This window comes from Rhinatrema bivittatum, chromosome 3 (assembly GCF_901001135.1).
Source record: "Rhinatrema bivittatum chromosome 3, aRhiBiv1.1, whole genome shotgun sequence".
Taxonomy (NCBI): Eukaryota; Metazoa; Chordata; class Amphibia; order Gymnophiona; family Rhinatrematidae; genus Rhinatrema; species Rhinatrema bivittatum.
In genome coordinates this window covers 266798831-266820595 of record NC_042617.1, presented here as the reverse complement: position 1 = coordinate 266820595, position 21765 = coordinate 266798831, and the positions used below count along the sequence as shown (strand labels likewise).

General features: G+C 43.7%; 1 protein-coding gene across 15 annotated transcripts in view; it reads right to left on the bottom strand.

Moving 5' to 3' along the window:
* The window catches only part of TMEM200A (transmembrane protein 200A), a 245515-nt gene extending 223976 nt beyond the window's left edge, over positions 1-21539 (bottom strand). For 14 of the 15 annotated variants that reach the window (XM_029594548.1, XM_029594556.1, XM_029594547.1 and 11 more), the window contains exons 1-2: positions 21364-21523; positions 20755-21173 (exon numbers count right to left, since the gene is read on the bottom strand). The gene's annotated coding sequence lies outside the window, so the exon portion shown is untranslated. Of the gene's footprint in view, positions 1-20754; positions 21174-21363 lie in introns of all 15 variants that reach the window. The other variant, XR_003855513.1, reaches the window with a different exon arrangement.
* Positions 21540-21765: the final 226 nt, after the last annotated feature.

Here is a 21765-nt window from a genome sequence, read left to right as displayed (position 1 = left end):
ATAGCCTTGATAAATCAGCTACCTACACATCTTTACGATTTCTTCTCACTTCCCAGACAAAAAGAAAAAAAAGAGGCGGAGGCCTTCTTTTAGCTGCCAAAAAAGATCTGAGGCTAACCCTTCAACCAGCCAAGGCTGCATTTAAACTAAAAGTAGGCCTTTTCAAATCAAACATGCTTCAAATCCTCCTCATATACGCTCTGCCAGGACTTCTAGACTCAGACGCCTCCCCTATTGTAGAAACCATAGCTAAGTATTTAAACTTGGATTCCCCAGCTATGATCTTAGAGGATTTCAACCTTCACTTTGATTCAACCCCACTCTCTACCAACTGCGAAGCATTTCTCACCTCCCTCACGGCCATGGGCTTCAAGCAAATTATTAACACACCCTCTCATAAAGCTGGCCACACGCTAGACCTTATTTTCATTAACTATGGTTTTACACTCTCCACCCCTCCCGAATGCGTCCAAATCCCTTGGTCTGACCATTCACTGATCTCCACCACCCTCACAATGAAAGAAAGCCCTATTTCTCACCCCCTCCAATCTACATTTCACCATAGGAGATCGTGCACCTCTGATGTCCTCAGCAAACACCTAGCCAAAGAACTTCCTAACCTAGATGTCTCAAACCCTAACTCGGCCCTACTCTCACGGCACAGCATCACTGAAGCAGTAGCTAACAAATTATGCCCACTGTTGACCAAAAAAATCAGCCCGGCTTTAAAAAATAAACAACCTTGGTTCTCCAATGAACTCCGAAAACTTAAGCAAGACCTTAGACAGAAAGAAAACAAATGGTGCAAGGCCCCCTGCCCCAGCACGCTAGCTGCCTACAAATCCACCCTCCACTTCTACAGGAACTCAGCACTACGAACAAAAGAGATTTTTAAGCTCTCAGAATTCACGACCTCATATTTGATGCTAAGGTCCTATTCTCCTACGTATCTGAACTCACAAAAACCACCACCCCATCCATCCCGGACAACAAAGCACAATCTAAAGCCAATGAACTTGCTTCCTTCTTCCAGAGCAAAATCTCCAACCTCCTAACATGCCTACCCCCCCAGCTCTACCCCTCCTCCCAACCCCTCCTCTTCTTTTTCAAATACGGGAGCATCACTTGATTCATTTGAACCCACATCCGCCATGGAGACTGAAACCATGCTAAAGAGAATGAAGCCCTCTACCCATCCTTCCGACCAAATCCCGACTAAACTACTCCTATTGGTGCCGGACAGTATCTCCAAGCATCTGACTGATATTATAAACTGCTCTCTATCACAAGAAATCTTCCCTGACGCTCTAAAACTTGCCACACTCAAACCCCTTCTTAAGAAACTGAACCTAGACCCCAGGGACCCCAACAATTTCCGCCCTATCTGCCTTTTGTCGCTAAGATCATGGAAAAATTAGTCAATACTCAACTCTCAGATAATCTTGAAGACCATAAAATACTTCACCCAACTCAATACAGATTCCGCAAATCGCTAAGCACCGAAACCCTCCTCATCTCTCTCACAGACCACCTCATCATGGGCTTGGCACTCCTTCTTGCTAGTGCTCCTCGACATCTCGGTGGCTTTCGACATGGTGGACCACTCCATCCTCCTAAATCGACTATCTGACATTGGGATAACAGGAACGGCCTTCAGATGGTTCGACTCCTTTCTCAGTAGTAGAGGATATAAAGTCAAAATCAACAACAAAGAGTCCCCACGCATCAATTCTTCACTAGGAGTATCCCAGGGCTCTTCCCTGTCTCCCACCCTCTTCAACATCTACCTCCTTCCCCTCTGCCAGCTGCTAACAAGCCTAAAACTAAAACACTACCTCTAAGCTGATGACGTACAAATCCTGATCCCTATAACTGAATCCCTTATGAAAACACTTAAGTTCTGGGACAATTGCCTCCAAGCTATCAACCTCCTCCTCACCAACCTAAACCTGGTACTTAACTCAGCCAAAACGGAACTCCTCCTCATATCCTCTGAATACAGCGATACCCCTCAGATGACCCACCCCAACACTCTAATCACACAAGCAAGAGATCTTGGAGTAATAATCGACAACCATCTGAACTTAAAGAAGTTCAACCACCCAACCAAGGACTGCTTCTATAAACTACAGGTGTTAAAACAACTTAAACCTCTTCTGCACTTTCACGACTTCAGATCTGTTCTCCAGGCCATTATATTATCCAAGATAGACTATTTCAATTCCATTCTGCTAGGTCTCCCCGCCTCCTCCACCAAACCTCTTCAGATACTCCAAAATGCAGCCGCTAGAATCCTAACAAACACCAACAGAAGAGATCACATCACGCCCATCCTCAGAGATCTTCATTGGCTACCAATAAGCTTTAGAATCCTTCACAAATCCCTTACCATCATTCATAAAACCATTCACCACCAGGTCCCCATCGACCTGCAACTCCCACTTAGACTCTACACCTCTTCAAGACCTATCAGAGAAGCTTACAAAAGATCCCTGCACGTCCCTTCTACCAAATCCACCCATCTGTCAACCACTAGAGAACGGGCCTTCTCGACAGCAGGACCAGCCATCTGGAATGCTATCCCCCCGATCTCAGACAGGAACCCTCCTTGTTGACATTCAGGAAAAAACTTAAGACCTGGCTGTTTCAAGAAGCCTTCCCTTAACCCAGGCCTACATCAGCTACGCCACAGATCATAGAATAAGGCCTTCTATTCAGTGCATGCCATCTCAGACATTGTAATTGATTTGTTATAGTTATCGAGTTACCTTTCTACTTCTGGCTTCTTCATCTCCCGAGTTCCATTACCCCTGTTTTATTGTAACTTTTGCCTCTTCTTCTATGTTAAGGTTAATGTTATAAACCCCTGTTCCTTGTAAAACGATATGATATGACCTTTATCATGAATGTCGGTATATAAAAGTACTAAATAAATAAATAAAATGTATGTGTCGTTTAAAATAGCAACTTACACACGTTACTTTTGGCCCTGCCCCTTTTTTACATGTGTATATATGCACGCAAAAGTTAACATATTGTGGCGATGATGGTGCCCCTGGTGGCAGGTCCTCAGTGGTGACTTCGGGCTCGGGGCTAATTATCAAGGACTGCTTCCACAAAGTCCTTTATAGCAGATCCCTTCCTGAAGTTTCTCCCGCGAGACAGGAGTAGAGGATAACCATAAGGCAAGGAGGCTATGGGTCAGCAACACTTGTAAGGGAAGGCCCTCTTACCAATAGGCCCCTGAGACCAAACTTCCCTCATTCTCCACTAGAGTAAGGGTCACCTCCCTGGCAGCCCTTTAAAACAACATATTACATCCAGGCAGAAGATTCTTATGTATTTGAAGTGCATGGTGCAATGCTTGTTTTTAAAAGGGGAGGGATTGGGGTGGAATCGGGGGCGGGATTTTTGTAAAAGTGGGCTGGCTTCACAAAGTGCAAAGTCATAAAGTATGATATCGCACAGTTCTAACGCTGAAAATAACTTTTTCATTGGCGTTAAGCTGTGCGATGTAATGCAATATGCCCATAACGCAAATTGAGATTTTTCGCAAATTCTGTTTTGGCCATTTTTAGGCTGGGGACGGGCCTGAGATGTGGGGGGAAGAGAGGGAGAGAGAGAGCACCTCTGGGGGTGGCACCATAGTAAGCAGCTATTTATGCTACTATAGGAGGCCCACCTAGTAACTCAGAGATGAGGTTACTGTTACCCAGGTAGAGAGTCCATCATGCTAGGTTGAGAGAACATTGAACAAATCTCATTGTTGTGTGAGTTTCTACACTCCGAAAGACATCAAATATTCACAAGAGTGCACTGTTCTGTTCGTACATCTCACTGTGCATGTCAATGTGGCCCTTAACCATTACACTACTACCTAAACATCACCTCGAATTACTAGGTGTGCCTCCTATGTAGCATAAACAACTGCTTACTATGGTGCCACCCCCAGAAGCTCTCTCTCTCGCTTTCTCTCTCTCCCCTCCCCCCAGGGGTTGCAGGTAGGAAATGCAATAATTGTGGTATTACCGCATAGTGCGAAAAGTTAACACTGCGGTAATACCTATGCAAAGCGCTAAGATAAAATAGGCTATTACCATAAAACACGCCCCTCTTCCTATCGCATACGATATTTTGATTAATATAGTCCTTAGAAAAGGGATGGGACAGGGTTTACACTTAACCAATTAGCATAGATTTTGAATGCTGACTCAATTTAACTGCTCAATTACATGGGCTCAAATGGCACTCCTAAATCTGGCCAAATTTTGTCCAACTGACTATTCAGCCCCAAAATTAACTAGGTGAATCAGGCTAAGACAACAGAATAAAATTACCTGGACTCTAAGATGGTAACTTTTCAACAGGCATGCGGGAGCACACATGCGTCGGCCCGCAGATATATCCATTTTATAATATACATGCGTATAGGCGTGCATGTTATAAAATAGCCTGGAGGTGCATACAAGTGCGCTCAATTTTAAATGGACCTGTGCACGTGCGCGCAAATCCCATATCTACCGCTTAAGAGTGGAAATTTTACAAATGACGCACGCCGCCATTTGCCATTTTCCCCAGTTCAACCAGTTTAGGGATATGACTTACAAACTCCCCTAATTTAGTAGCCTCCCTTCCCCTTTAAAACCTGCTGACTTTCCTAAATTTTGTTTCGAAGCGTACACACCATCCATAGCAGAAGTGAATTTACGCGGCAGGGGACCCCGGCACGCGCCAGTGTGTGTAAGTAGTTCCGTGCTCATCTCTTGGCTCGGCTCAGACACACCCCTACCCCTTTTTGGCAAATTTGTATTTGTGCACACAACAGGAGATATTCATGTCCTTGGGCATCTTTTAAAATCCACTCGACACGTACCGGCTCAACTTGTGCGCGTATCTTCTGGTTTTGGTGCACAGGAATTTCAAAATTTGCCTTTTATGCGCTTATGATAAAATAAGTGCTTAAGGTCATACAAATAAAGGATATGCAAATTAGGCTTCAGCAGGCACACGAGAAATAGCGTGGCACACTGTACATCATGCACTGCTTAGCATGCAGACACTAAGGCTGAAAATGTAATACCTGCCTTAAACCAGGTTGTTAACTTTTTAGCTCTTGTGTTATGCTCAGGCTTGTGAACCCTTGGGCTGAAGGGAAGTGGATCTGTAGGTTCTCCCGTCAGGTAGCGAGGCTATACAGGAGATGCAGCCAGCTGACCCTCGGCATTGGAGACTGCGGCAGCAGGCGAAGAGTCATGAGGTCAAGGAGAGGACCTGTGTCTTCGCCACTGGGAGGAGGAGGAGCCCGTAGGGACTTAGGTGGGCCCTTGGAGACAAGGGTCCAGAAGAAGTCCAAGGTCAAGTACCAAAGGGTTGTCGCTTACCAGTCCGAGGTCATACACCAAAGGATCACACCTTGACAGTCCAAAGTCACACACCAGGAATCACTGAGACAAGACAAGAATCAAGGAGCAAGGATCCAAGTACAAGAACTCACCAAAGCAAGCAGACCTGACTACGTGGGATGACGTAGCGGTGCTTGATCTTCATCCTACCGGGCCAGGTCTCCAGCCATCAGCGGGAACATGAAGTCCTGGACAGACGGTTGAGGACAGAACCAATCGACAGGAGGGAGGTCCGGGGCGAGCAGCAGCTGAACAAGGCAGTGAGACATTCTTGGATCTACCCCTTCAAGAATTCCCAGCCCAAGGAAGTGTGGGCTGGGACCCACGAACATGGAATCAATTCTAGGAAACACCGAGTGGGACTCGATCCCATGACCTTTGGATCAAGGTCTCTTCAATTTAGGCACTGCGCCACATGCCGTCAAGGAATAAGCAGAGGAAGCCTCCTTTTTTATACTTCCTCTGCTCTGGCTCTTTGGAAGCAGCTGTAGGTAATTAAAGGGCTCAGGACCCTTTAAATCTAATGAGGTGTGGCCTCGTGCCTAAGATGGCGGCGGCCATCTTGGATTTCCGGCCCACAGGGGAAGCCGCCCGACACTGCGAGGAGGGAGCAGGAGACCCCTGCGGATGCCCGCACCGGCGCGTGGAGGCCCACAGGCCCCAGCACTCGCGACCCACCCTACGCTGACGCGGCGGCCTGCCGGCCCAAGTCAGGTAGGGGAACGTGGTTGCGGCAGTCTGCGGCCTTGGAACACAACAAAGAGCACAGCAAATAGGATGTTTTACAGGTTACTGATCAAAGAGGTGGTATTGCACGAGCAGGAGATGCTGCGGAAGGTATAGAGAAGAGAACTTGGAACAGAGTGTGGTGGTGGTGTGGGAGGGGGTAATGAGAGTGTGGAGAAATACCAACACCATGTCCAAAAACTTTCATACTATGTCCTGCATGGACTTAGATGATCCAAACAGACCGCAAGGCTGGTGTTACAGCAGAAACAAGGCTGCAACCAGTTGGTCTGCAAACCCCTCATACAAAGGCAGTTAGCGAGAACTAGGAGGAATGGTTGGAAGTCAGCCTCTTCCCACCCAAGACTGGGTGGCCCTTCCTAGCCTTTCCACTTCTATTCCATGGCCCTCTGAGGTATTCGATCCTACCCAATATGGATGGAACGGATTACACAGAAGGGGAGAAGCGGCTTTGGGGGATGGGGGTGCATGCTGATATTGTCAGCCACATAAACTCACTTTTCTGGCATATGGCAATAGCACTGTTGCCATTATTATGGTCAATCTGTCCAAATATGGCTGCCGGCATTCTGAAGCTTAAGTATAAAACGTCATCATGCTATTGCTCCTCCAAGATTGCTCTTTTTTTTTTGGGGGGGGGGGGGGGGGGGAGGAAGAGGATGGTCAGACACCAGATGATTTTTTTCCTTGGCATCAATGGAATAGATGTACTGGTTTGTGCGAGTACGTTTGTGGGTTTATCCATGTTGATCTTACAAATGTAGATAATAATGCGTTTGGCACGGAAGAGAATGCGCACACAAGCTTGCGCAAAAAGCCCGCGGCAGGTTTTCTGCAAGTGCATGCAAATGGCATGTAAAGGAGACAATTATCCATTCATGGGCTATGGCAGGGAGCCACGCTAGTGTGGGTTTTTTAGCGCCTGAGACAAGGCAGGAGTTGTGAAAGTGCCTGTCTGGAGGCACCCAGCGCTTGCTGATCACAATTGCCCTACCGCTGTGGCGGCTTTCAGTCCCAATCCCAGCGATGCTGTGGCTCCAGCTGGTGTAGGCACTTGTCTGTAGCCTCCAGAGATTGCTGGTCCATCTATCCTGGCTCCTGCTCTTTCCCAGCGGGGCTGATCCACGACGAGCAGCCCTGAGCACCTGGCAAGGAAAAGGCTGCACGGACTCACAACCACACTAATGCCAGCAATGGCGTAAAAAGGGCCAAAGCGTTAAGAGCTGAAACAATTTATTTTCGAATAGTAGTAACTTGAAATAGAAATCAATCTGCAACATTTTTCCATTATCGCTTAGTTTAGTGCCTGTTTTTCCTCACAGATTTCTGCATCGGGGCTTTTATGCGGAAATTGGCACAAAGAGTAACTAACCTATGATTATGAGATGAGCCCTAAGGTCTAAAATTTTCCTAATTCATATGGACTGGATATCAGGACATTATTTTTAATCAGTAATGCATCTCAGCAATGTCAGCAAGAGGAAAATTATATCCAATTATGTGTTTTTACAGGCGCAATATGTGGGTGGGAGGGGGGTGTCAATTGTAACTGTTCAGTTTAATTAGTAAGATCTCGTAGAGTGGAAGCCTAGAAGCCCATGGGCTGAGCCCTGAACTTTTTTCTTTTTACACCATCTCTAGGGCACAGTAAATACAGCGGTTGCTGGAATGTGGTGCTAAACATTAGCATGTCAGCAGGGATGATTTAAAACTAATTCTGGTCCACCAGCCTCCAATCCTCCTGAAACAATAGAAGCACCTCTGGGGGCCAAATGTTCTCCCCCCCATTTTCTTCCCTGATACTGATCAAAGCCCCTCTGGGTGCCAGCTGTTGCCTCTTCTTTTCTGATCTTACAGCAGCCCCCTTGGGGGACTATCCAATTAGCTCCCCAACCCCCTTTCTCCTCCCAGTGTCAACCAAGGCCTCTCCAAGGGGTCCATCCAAACTCTCCCCCACCTCCCTCCAATTCCTGGTACAGCCCAGTCCTTCCCAGCCAGCACTGCCACTGCACTCCAAATGGAACGCCCAGAAGCCCTTCACAACATCCAAAATAATGGGGCTATTGGCTGGCCCCGGAGGGACCTTACTTGCAGCAGGTAGAGAGGGTAGGGGGTTCAGCTGACTGCTGAAATGGCTTCCTTTGTACCAGAGGAATGGGAGGGCCCCTTATGATAACCAATTCTTGCACTTTGGTCCGTCTTAACTGCAGAGGATTTGTGCCTGCATGGCAGGCTTACAATAAGAGGCCTATGCTCTCTTTAGCATGGGCCTTTGCTGTGTGCATGCTGTGCATATCATAATTTTAATAAAATCAGCTGCTAGTGCCAATTTTAGTGTGTGCACTTCAAATTGTTTAGCATGCTGTTTAGTAACTTGGCCTCTGTGTATGTGTGAGAAAGTTGTCAAACATACCATTTTGCCTAGCTTTAGACAAAATATTATTTGTATCTCAGTACCATTTTACTTTATTGTTCAGTAAGTGATTTTATAGGGAACAGTCAGAGTGGGCTTTGACATTTTTTTTTTTTTTAAGGCCCACCTCCTCTTCTTCTTTCAACAGTTTTTGAACAATAAAGAACTCTACCAAAAGTTATAACTTTCTGAAGCTAGGCTGCCCTTCTTTATACAGAGATGTATGGCACAGCTTTCTTCAGATAAAGTTGTGTTACTCATTACACCTTTCAAATGCTGCACCATCGAGTAATTTACTGAATTATATAGCACATTCATTCCAGCTCCTGGGGGGCTTATGATTAATAGGGGTGAGCTGTGCATGAACAATAAAGCTGTTTCATTATGTCATTTCGGATTTATGATTTATCCTGTGTATGTTGCTTGGGCATATCAGCATGGGTCCATGGGTCATATTTTTTGCAACAGGTGCTAAAAATGCTTTAGCATGCAATAATGCACTGTAGCACATGCTAAAACAACAATGATAGAAAACAAAATTTGGGATGAGAAATGACAAAAGATAATGCAACCAAATGTTGCTGACATAAAAGTACCAACTACAACAAAACAAAAAGCAGGTCCAGCTTCACAATAAAAAGTAAAGCAACAAACAAAGGTGAGGAAAATTGCATATATTAGTCCTGATGAATTTCAAAGTGGTATCACTCAAACAAGTACTGCACTCGAAACAAGGCTGCAGAGAAATCTGAAAATATTCAAAACTAATCTGAAACCTGGCTATTTAAACAAGCCTTTTACAAAGATAAAGACAAGGAGAAAAATGGTTGAATGATAAGGACGCACCAAACTAGAAGTTATTACTTTTAACCTACAAAATGCATTTTAATGTTAAATTAAAACCGCATAATATGTTCCGAACAAATAAGCTTAACTGACACACACAGTTTTTGACACTAAAATGTTACCGTTCTATGATGGCACATGGTTAATTTGTAATCTATACCACTCATATTTTTTGTTAACGTGCCTTTTTGTAAACCGTTGTGATGGTTATCTAACTCAACGACAGTATAGAAGAGTTTTTAAACAAACAAATAAATAAATAAATAAATCAATAAATAAATCTGCAGTCTTGTGCCCGCAATGGGTTGCAGACTGTATCTGAATAAAAAAAAAAAAAGCATTACAACTATAATCACATACCACTTTGTCAACTTATTGTGTCACTTACACAATAAATGCTTCTTTAATTTACTTACCCTTCACAATATTTTATATATCATTTAATCTAATTTCATAAACTATCATTTGTAGTAAGATTATGGAAAAGTAAATATATAATAGGACGCACAATTGGCAATGAATGCATCTGCTTCTCAACCTTCATGGACTATTCCAGTTTTCGGACACAAGGTATCTACATGGTCTTTCAATATCAGCTCGTTATATGGTTAAAAGTATGAATGGACACCTTAATAAGCCTCAAGTATATGCATTTGTGGCATGCCCACACTGCCTGTACATTTTTATTTTTTTATGAATGAAATACCTGCATGCATTTTCAAATGCCTATGGAACAGGACCCAGAACGCCTCATTTCTAAGTGGCCAAAAAGTACCACATGCCATGCTGGGGCAGGCCAATGGTCCATTGAGCCAGCATCCTGTCTCGGATAATGGCCAGTCCAGAAACACCAGGAATTACCTGGCAGATCCATTCCTTGTTGCTCCCTCACATAGATAAGTGGGTGGCTACCCTGGACTGAACCACCTGCACTATAACGGGCGGATTTTTAAAAGCCCTGTTCGCGTAAATCCAGGCGGATTTACGCGAGCAGGGGCCTTGCATGCCGGCGCGCCTATTTTCCATAGGCCGCCGGCGCACGCAGAACCCAGGACGCGCGTAGGTCCCGGGATTTTTGGAAGGGGCGTGTCGGGGGCGGGACACGCCGTTTCGGGGGCGGGACACGCCGTTTCGGGGGCGGCCCGGGGGTGTGGCCGCGCCCTGCGGAACCGCCCCGGGTTCGGGTCTCGGCGCGCCAGCAGCCCGCTGGCGCACCAAGACCCGACCCGGGGGCGCACATGGATTTACGTCTCCCTCCGGGAAGCGTAAATCCGTGGATAAAGGTAGGGGGGTGGTTTAGATAGGGCCGGGGGGGTGGGTTTAGGGAGGGAAGGGAGGGGATGGCGAAAGAGAGTTCCCTCCAAGGCCGCTCCGATTTCGGAGCGGCCTCGGAGGGAACGGAGACAGGCTGCGCGGCTCGGCGCGCGCCGGCTGCCCAAAATCGGCAGCCTTGCGCGCGCCGATCCAGGATTTTAGAAGATATGCGCGGCTACGCGTGTATCTTATAAAATCCAGCGTACTTTTGTTTGCGCCTGGTGCGCGAACAAAAGTACGCAAACGCGCTTTTTTTTTTAAAAGTCTACCCCTAAGCTTTTATTTATTTACTTGATTTAGATCCCAGACATTTCAAAGCAACTTACATGCAGGTGCTGTAGTTATTTCTCTGTCTCTGTATTACAAGGCTACTGAAAATATGCAGAATAGAAATGTTTTAAATAAAAGAAATACATATTACTATATATATATAAAAGTGAGAGAGATTTATGTTCTTAAAAAGTAGCAAAGTAAATTTAGATATGAAAAGAAAAATAACACATTGGTATGTATTTCACTCTAGCCCAAAATGTCAGCTTTTTTTTTTTTTCAAAAGTCTGCGGGGGAGGAGGAGGAGGAGGAAGAGGGTGGAGTTTAAAGGTAAACTCTGCTTATAAAGTCACAATGTGTTGCGTGTGTGTCCCCCACTTCATAACTCTTGAACCATTCATCCAATTTCTCTCAGATTTCTGTCAGAGATCATAGATCGCCCGGTGGCAGCTAGCACACACTATTTTATATTCCCTCTGTGTGTCTCCATGATTGCTGGGGGGGGGGGGGGGGGGGGGGGGGGGGGGGGAGCGCTTCACCATGTCTGGGCATGCAGGTGCCCTCTTAATAACTTGTGTTTAGAGTCATATCCATACCAAATTTTCAGAACTTTGGGGATGGTAGCGGAGGGGGTTTCTACAACGAATCTGCTTGAAGGTGTGCACAGCATGTACTTATTTATTATCGAGTTTTATATACTGTCGTTCGGTTTGTGCCATCACAACGGTTTACAATTTTGATGGGATACATTAGTTAAGGAGTTAACATATACATTAAGAATGGAATAACAGTTAGTGTAGCATACATTAGATAAGGAGTTAGCATATACATTACACATGGTTTAATGAAACAAAGTCAGCATGGCTTTACCCAGGGCAAGTCTTGCCTCACAAATCTGCTTCACTTTTTTGAAGGAGTTAATAAACATGTGGATAAAGGTGAATCGGTAGATGTAGTGTACTTGGATTTTCAGAAGGCATTTGACAAAGTTCCTCATGAGAGGCTTCTAGGAAAAGTAAAAAGTCATGGGATAGGCGGCGATGTCCTTTTGTGGATTGCAAACTGGCTAAAAGACAGGAAACAGAGCGTAGGATTAAATGGACAATTTTCTCAGTGGAAGGGAGTGGACAGTGGAGTGCCTCAGGGATCTGTATTGGGACTCTTACTTTTCAATATATTTATAAATGATCTGGAAAGAAATACGACAAGTGAGATAATCAAATTTGCAGATGACACAAAATTGTTCAGAGTAGTTAAATCACAAGCAGATTGTGATAAATTGCAGGAAGACCTTGTGAGACTGGAAAATTGGGCATCCAAATGGCAGATGAAATTTAATGTGGATAAGTGCAAGGTGATGCATATAGGGAAAAATAACCCATGCTATAATTACAATGTTGGGTTCCATATTAGGTGCTACAACCCAAGAAAGATCTAGGCGTCAGCGTGGATAACACATTGAAATCGTCGGTTCAGTGTGCTGCGGCAGTCAAAAAAGCAAACAAAATGTTGGGAATTATTAGAAAGGGAATGGTGAATAAAACGGAAAATGTCATAATGCCTCTGTATCGCTCCATGGTGAGACCGCACCTTGAATACTGTGTACAATTCTGGTCGCCGCATCTCAAAAAAGATATAATTGCGATGGAGAAGGTACAGAGAAGGGCTACCAAAATGATAAGGGGAATGGAACAGCTCCCCTATGAGGAAAGACTAAAGAGGTTAGGGCTTTTCAGCTTGGAGAAGAGACGGCTGAGGGGGGATATGATAGAGGTGTTTAAAATCATGAGAGGTCTAGAACGGGTAGATGTGAATCTGTTATTTACTCTTTCGGATAGTAGAAAGACTAGGGGGCACTCCATGAAGTTAGCATGGGGCACATTTAAAACTAATCGGAGAAAGTTCTTTTTTACTCAACGCACAATTAAACTCTGGAATTTGTTGCCAGAGGATGTGGTTAGTGCAGTTAATATAGCTGTGTTTAAAAAAGGATTGGATATGTTCTTGGAGGAGAAGTCCATTACCTGCTATTAAGTTCACTTAGAGAATAGCCACTGCCATTAGCAATGGTAACATGGAATAGACTTAGTTTTTGGGTACTTGCCAGGTTCTTATGGCCTGGATTGGCCACTGTTGGAAACAGGATGCTGGGCTTGATGGACCCTTGGTCTGACCCAGTATGGCATTTTCTTATGTTCTTATGGAACAACAGTTAATGCATTATTGGGTTGGTTGTACATATTTGCTTTAAGTGTTGCAGTTTGAGAGGGTTGCTAGGAAACTTTTAGGAGAGAGATGTGGTACGTTTGGTTCAGCTTGATGCACGATATCGTTTTTCTAGGTTTGCTTGGAAGAGGGTTGAGCGTGGTGGAGGCCAGCGAGGGTGGTGTGAGGTTCGGGGGATGGATGGAAGTCAGAGGATGTTATGGTAGGCTTTAGTGAAGAGCCATGTTTTCAGGTTCGTTTGAATTCTTAGTTCGGGTGGAAGAGTGTTCCAGAGTTTAGGGCTTCCAATGGTTATGGCTCCATTAGCTCTACGTGAAACAGGCCAGTCATCTGGAATCTCAGGGAGAGCTAAGCATACTGTGATGTCACGAAACATCTCTAAGCAACCCTGCCCGTGGTGGGCATGGTGTATTTGGAAAACTGACCAACCACTGGTTAGCAGAAATGCAAATTTCTGTACTAAACCTCCTTGTATTTTGTAGCTTAAAAAGCTTCCAGGAATTTTACATCTCTAAAGGCAAGAAAACGTTTGGAATGGAATATATCTTAGCAATTCATGAAATCCTTGGTTGGTGTAATTTCAGAAAATTAACTTGTAGCATGATGTCTTATTGTTCACATATATTTATGGCAAAAAAAAGGGGGGGGGGGGAAGATGCCAAACAGCCATTTATTGTTTGCAGCCCTAGACGTGACTATTATTACCTCACTGAAAGCGATGACTGCACAATTCAGCATCCAGTCACAAGTTTAAGTTTTCCAAAGTAAAATGAAATTCCAGGACTGGGACAGTCCTTTCATAGGTAAAGATGTTTCACCCATATTTCTAATTTCAGAAAATATAGCTTGTGCTGTGTATCTTATAATCAAAGTTGGAAAAATTCACTCTCTCACTTACCCCGGGGCATTTGGATCTTTTCAGCAGATAAGGCAGTGGCATCATGGGCCCTCAATCGGACAGAGGGCTGACAGAGCGGGAGATTAGAGAAGAGAAGGGGGCTAAGAGGGCAAAAGCAAAAAAAAAAGAAAGAAAAAGATAGGCCTGCCCCTTGGTGAAGTAAGGAATGGAGGGAGAGAAAGTGAGAAGGCTGCACAGAGGGGAAGATGTGCATGCACCAAGGAGGAAATGCACTCATTGAGAATCATTTTTGTAACTACTCACACAGCGGTAAAATCTGCACGGACATTATACAGGCAGACTTTACCAAGGCATTTCACCGCCCATGTTCACTTTCAGAATCCTTCCTTAATTGGCTGGGTATGCCCTGCATCTCACACCCACACATACACACACCTTCCCCAAGGAGAACATAAACGTGTACATGTAAATCATGCACATTCTGAAAATGCAAACGTCTGTGTGCAAGTCCTAACCCCATACCAACCCAGTCCTATATCCCTCTCCCACCACCCCCCCAGTTTGCGTAAAAGTATGCACGGAATAGGATAACACTTTTACGTTCAATGAGCATTGAGCTATAATTTTCAAAGAGCCATTTACGCACATAGAAACAAATTTTTTTAGGCGTGGAAAAACAGTTCGGAAAATCAGGCCTATGTGCGCCCCCCCCCCCCCCATCTCAACCTCACAAAAAAAGAAAAAACAATATTGGAAGAAAACCCTGCTTATCATTACAAAAACTGTGTTGTCGCAGAGAACAGAGAGAGTAGGTGGTAGACTGAGTCATGGTTGTCTGTGACCCACTGCCCACGTCTCGTATGAAAACAGCGCACGCCCAGCAAGGCATTCTAAAACAAGCTAAGTTTTTAACCCAATGCTAAGAGTTTCAGAAATAATATTGAGAAGAATTCTTCCTTCTGCAAAAATTGTATACCAATATTCTAATTCACTGGTGAGAATTACTAAAATGTCCTGTGGTTACATGCTTTTGTTCCAGTTCAAAAGGAATTCTATACAAAAAAACAAAAACAGTACCTATGATAAAAAGAGCACAACATTTACAAACTACAAAAATAAACTCTCCAAAGAGAGAGTATAGTCCAGATGGCTAATATATTAACCTACCCCTGGGTACTATATAAGAATGGAACCTGCCATTAACAAGGTTATTAATAACTCATATACTTAACAAAAGGCTACCGATGGAATTATGATTAAGAGTCACAGACAGGAGTGGAGATGTTTGCCAGTCTAACTGGGATCAGACAAAAAGCCAGCTGTTGAAGGATCCAAGGGAGTCCCCAGTAAAAAAGTCTCTTTCCTTGAATATGCAGGAGTTTCATCTGAAGGTCATAACACAATGCCAGGGTGACTTTTGCATACAGTAGGCTGAACTTACATGATTGAACGAAGATGTCTGTGCAATACTGAGAAAAAAGGTGTTTTCTGCACTATTAAACTCTGACTCTCACATCTGCCCTCTGGAGAACATTTTAACGCAGTTATTTGTGCTTCCATTAACTGTGAAGAGTCAGGCGAAGCAACACTGTTGTATTTTACATGCGAGTACAGAACAGCACAGTGCATCCACTCATGGTCAAGGCACACTGACAGTTTTACTAGTTGGCTCTTACCCACATGTGAAGAAGGAATCCAGACCCACCACTAGTACAATCAACAAGTCAAAAATGTGTCATGGTATAAACAAGGTTCTAAAGTGTAATGGAGTTTCAGTCACTTCTATTAAAAGGGGCTATCAACAACTGAGAACTTCACATTGCAGCAAGAGTTGTTCCAAGCATGCACATTACCTGCAAATTGCCCTATTGTGCTGTTATTATTTAAGCAGAATATGAATCAGTGGGAAACAACACTCATGCCAGCAATTTTTTTTTCTGGGGTTCCTAAGATGGAAATAAACACTGCCATTATATTAGCACCTTTTAGGGAAATATTTTAAAATAAATGTCAAATCTAGCTCCAAATGTTTTGGCTCCAATCCATATCATTAATCTGCACAGACTACGAAAATACCCTGAAATATTTAGCAGGCTTCCACACTACAAAGAGCTCTGCAGTCAGCCAGAATAGCATAGCCACACATTTCCAAACACATGCAACATCTTCCATTTTCACTATTTATAGATCAGAAACACGTTTTTTGTACTTTTGAAGTTTGGTAAGGCTTTTAAACAGTAACGGCTTAAACCTTCCTGTTTCCAATCATGGTGCAACTATCAGTCTAAAAGTCCACAAATAGGCAACCATGGAAGCCTCCAAAAGAATAGATACCGCAGTGGATTTGTACTCAATCTTACACAAAAGTCTGCTTAACAAAACAATTAAAATACATTTACATGTTGCTTAATTAAGGTGCATTACAATTTTAATGCGGAAAATGTGCATTAATTTACATCACATCTTATTTTCTTCTTCAATGGGTGTTATTAACACTCATTTTCCACAATGAACTTCCCTGCACTTAGTGAATTGGCCAAACTTTACTTTTGGATGAGGCCTACATACCTGATCCCTGAAGGCCATCTTTCCCTATGGCATTCAAACTACTTTTAATGCCACAGCCTTGCTTGCATTTGCTGACTAGCTTAGGGGATGTTTAGAAATAGACGAACCCCTTGAAGCATAATCACAGTGATGGTGTCTCATTTGTTGTTTGATGCAATAATCAATTTAATACTTAAAATATTCTGTTCTCCATGAAGAGCATCTATGTTTGCTTCCATTTTTTTGACCAAATTGTATACTTTCCAAATAATGAAAGTAAAAAACTAAAGGATGGTGGATATATATATGTTCTTCTGGTTTTCAGCACAAGAGTCCATGTACCAGTTCTTGATTCTCTTCTTATGGAAGCATGCAAAATAAAACCACCATCCAAAATTCAGAGTAGTAATAAGTCACTGAAAAGGGGGTGTTTACTTGTGTAGTAGTCATTCAGTAGAGAGACCGAGTAATATTTTTACTTAACAAATGGTGCTCTCAGAGAAGCGATAAGGGGTCTGGAGATGAGATTATGCCAAGTTTCTTATTCAGTGTAACACAGGATGCCCAGAAGAAGAGGTAAAAAAAAAACATCGTAAATGTATTCATAAACTGGTCTACTTTAAGCAAAAAAATCCTTCAATCAGGTGTCAAACCATTAGGAAATGAATCAACCCATGCAATACCAGCAATGAGGATTATGGGCATGCAAACTTTAAATAAAAACAAAAAAAAAAGAGTTTGTGAACTACCTTGATAAACCCAGCAGGAAGTTTATGGTTTCTTGAATTAATCCAGAGAGGTTTTTGCCAAGAAAGTCAAAAGAGGACTCTATGACTTGGCAAATCTGCACTGAGTTGGAGCAGATTTTCCTAATTCACAAGGCTTCCAGTGGCCAGAGTCAATGCAGGATTCACTTGCACTGGTGAATCTGCCTTGGACCTGTTCAACTTACCCCAGACCCACTGAGGAAAAAAATGCTGAACTTCCCCAGCACATCTGAGAAAAATCCAGATATTCAATTGAACTCAAGCCAAGCTGCATCTTTAGTCAGGATAATCAATTGTGGCTCTTAACTTTCCATGGAATTCACCGTCAAGAGTTTAATGCAAAGGCACACACAGTTATGTCATGGGCTCAGGACAGCACACAGAACAATGCCTGAACTAGAAGCCATTTATGAGCATGAATGCCATCCTCAAGCTGAATTTTTATCAGTCAAGTCACTGCCCATGAATTTCAAAACGTGTGCTAATTTGGTTTACTGGAATACTTCTTCCTGTTTTTTTCTACTGGTCTGCAACTGAGAGAAAACTATAATATGGTGTAGGAAATGGTAGAAAGCGTGTGTGGCGTTTGATGAGCGGCAAAGGAATAAGATTTCAGCATTGGCTTTGTGTTTTCCCCTTCTCTGGAAGTTACTGCCACCCCCAGTTATTAAGTTTATTCATCCTGTGATTATGTTAGTCTGAGGTCTGCTCTCTCCTTTATTCAAATAAATAGCAGCAGCAGCTGATGTCATAGGCTATATCCAAGTCAAGCATTAACGAGGTTAGTGATTACGCAGAAGTTTAAGCAAGAGATAGACAAGCTATATTGGCAACCAAGCCTAGGCATATCTGTGGCCAGGATACGCATGGCTGCAAGCAAAGTAAAAATAAACCAGATGGATATCCCAGGGTAGAACATTTAAAAGTATACATTTATGAGATGTTTTTCCACGAATTATTCAGATGACTATAATTAGCAAACCTGCTGGATGCGTCTTCCATTTTATTTTGGGCTAAATATGATATAGTATTGAATTTCCTTAAAAAAAAGAGAGAGCGAGAGAGAAGGTGGGCACTAATCCTGCTTCCAGATGAAGGTGTTTTAATGGCATGAAAAAACTGCCAGATAAAACAAAATCCCGTTCTGTGACAGCAGCACAATTTGGTTTTCTAAATTGTCCTCACTTTGGTAAGCTTACCATAGAGGACCAATAGCAGGACTAAGAGAAAGTTTGCGACAGTAAGTCTGCAAGCTCTGCCATGGACACCTGTTGCCCAAATGCTATAGAGAGGGTACGAAAATAATGCACATTCACTGCCAACTATTTCTAAGTAATACATTCAGGCAATAGCAAATTCTGTTTTCTTTCACATAATAGTATTTAATCTCATTCCAAGAGCCGATTATTCATTTTGCTAATCTGCCTTCCTTTTCTGGATGCGACAGCGTGAATGAACGCTGGAGCTGAAAATGTATTCAGTTCCAGTTCATTGGTTATGCAATAAGTACAATCTGCCACATAATTATGCAGTTTCTTTAAACAATGTACTATCCTGTTTGCAAGACTTGCTTAGAACTTGGGCAGACTGAAAAGTAAATTTTGGATCTCATCTGCAATAGGGCTTCTTCCACATACCGTCTCAAACAACTCCCCCCAATCCCCACAACTAAAATAAAAATCTGGCTCTTCAGAAAGCAAACAGCAAGTCTTCTCTGGGCTTTCAGAACAGAGATGAAAAAGAAACTCAGTGAGGCAAATGTCCGATGACTTTTCTCTTTTCTTATAATAGCCTGGAATATGCTAAGGTAAAATCACAAGAAACGCAACAGGCAAAACATGCCTCCTATAAAACCACTGACCAAGTGGAAAAGGCAGCATGCAGACAGTGAGCTGTCTCAAAGAGTAATTACAATTAGCACCCCCCTAATCAAGCTGTATTATAAGCATTTTTTCTTGACAAGCCACCATTTATTTTATAGGCAAAGTCCATTTCCACCTTACTTTTTAGAAATAAATCTAACTTCAGCTGAGTATTTAATGATGGATGGATAGTTACAAGAAACTCATGGAAACACCATCTTTGCAACAACATAAATGATCTTCATCACCCTATTATCTCCTACCAATGTAACTATGGCATTTCCATGTAGTGTTCCTCTTTCTCCTATACCATTTAATCCAAGTATAAAACTAGAATTAAATATTTTAAAATTCAGTGCTAATGAATCTAATGAATCACAAAACAGAAAGAATGTATTCAAATGCACATTTTTATAGGCTTAACAGCATAGTAATAGAACATATAGTACTGTCAATGTACTTCGCATGTGTTGTTCTACTATCAAAAAAAAAAAACAGCCATACCTGCAAGATTATAAAAGCTTATGCTAGTGATGATCAGTGGTCTCTTGCCTTACAATGGGAATAAATACAGTTCAAACTCTGAAAGCAGCCAGAAAATCACAACATAAAATTAATGGCACAGTAAAAAATATATAGATACACACACTGCTGCTGACAGGACAGCAAAGTAAAAATCCTAAAGTCATCAAGGCAATCTGAGAAAGTTTTCATTAAAGTGCAGTTTAGGCTTCTATACAACCAGTCCTCATTTGATCATTTATGTAAGTTATCCTGGCCAGTATAAATCATTGTTCTGCCTTTCCACATCCTCCTGCAATTTCCCATTTTTCTAAAGGCACAACAGAGGGCTATTTCGATTCTCTTAAAAGCATCGCTCCTTGAAAGCAAAGGGACACAGCTCCCAATTTAGGTCTGATGGGCGACAGCTGGTTGTGCAATAAATCTCTTCCCGTTATTGCTGAATGAATGAGCACGCTGGGCAGTCAAAACAAAGGAAGCTCAAGCAGCAGCCGGGAGGCTGGAAAGGAAGCACCGCCGAGCGCCTGCGACCCGGACCATGATCCAGCAGCCACTCGTCACCCTGAGGCCAGCTATCCAAAACTCCTAGGAGATTGTATTACTTTCAAATACATCTAAAAGGAAGTATTTTAAGGGTGTGTTTTTTTTTTTTTTTTTAAATCATATAATAACCCAATTACTTTTTAAATTCTAATCCCAAAGCCAAATGCTCATCTCCCCAGACAGAGCACATTTTTAAACGTCACGACTACTTCCTGGATCGACTTTGGCGTGCACATTTCACCCGCGGCAAGAAAATGTGATTTAACTTTAAATTCTAGATATAAGTACCTTGCTGGAAAAGAAAAGGTTAACCTCTTGTAAAGCACAATTTTAACACAAACCCATGTTTCCGACTCAGCAAACTACGACAATGCCAGAGAAGGAGAAAAGTAGAAAACGCGAAATGGGGGCTCAGATCCCCCCCGACTCGTCTCACCTAGGCTGAGTGACGGCAGAAGCCTTCTCGGCTTGCTCTCATCTCCTCTTCCCTCCGGCTCTCGCCGCCTGGAAGCGCGAGGATCCGGGACTCCTGCTCCAGCGTTCAGCAAGTGCCTGGCGAGCGGGGGCGCTGGGCTCCCTCCCCCTGCGGGGAACTCCGGCGGCTCAGCAGGGAGATCCGGGGGCGGAAGGCTCCTCCAGCGCCCATGGCAAGTCTGCAGGGCTGGGGGCGGGGGTTCCTAGTGCCGGCGGGGTGGGAAAGCCATCCGGGCAACTGACAGGGCGAGCCGAGCCCGGCCGCTCCGGGCCAGGGCGAAATCCAAGGCAGCCATCGGATCGGACTTCACCGGAGCTCAAATCACAAAATCCCAGCGCAGGCAAAAACTTCGAGCAGCAGCATCAGGCTGCTAAGAGCTACTGAAAGGGGAAAAAAAAAGGAGAAGCACTACGTTAGCGCCCGGCAGGGTACAGAGGGGAACAAGACGTCCTGGACACGCACACTGCAACTTTAACGTCTTATTCTTCACCACTCGCCGCACTCCTACACTTAAAAAAGTTTCGCCGAGTTACACGGACAATTTTTCTGTGCGCCCAAACTCAGACCTACTTGTTGCGTTTTGATCAGGCGGAGGGAGCCGCCATCCCTTCACCTGCTGCGATAGCGGCTGCCAGAGGCTCGGAACGCACGCTGCAGGCTGCCGATCGCTGAGAGCCGGCGCTGTCTCCCCCGCTCCCTCTTCCCACTCATTCGCTCCTCAGCTGCCAGAGGAGCTCGGAGCTGTCACTGAGGGGGAGGAGCCGTGCAGGAAGCCACACCCCAGGAGAAAGGCAGTGGGAAAGTTTAGGGCAGATCGTTATTAAAAAAAAAAAAAAAAAAAAAAGAGGCAGTGTCTGATTTAGGGGGGTTTTTTGTCACCCCAGGTGATAAAGGCACTGTTGTCCTCATTCTCCTCCCTTCCCTTTTCCCCTCGCCCTCAAAATATGAAACAGGATGCAGGAGGTCTATGGT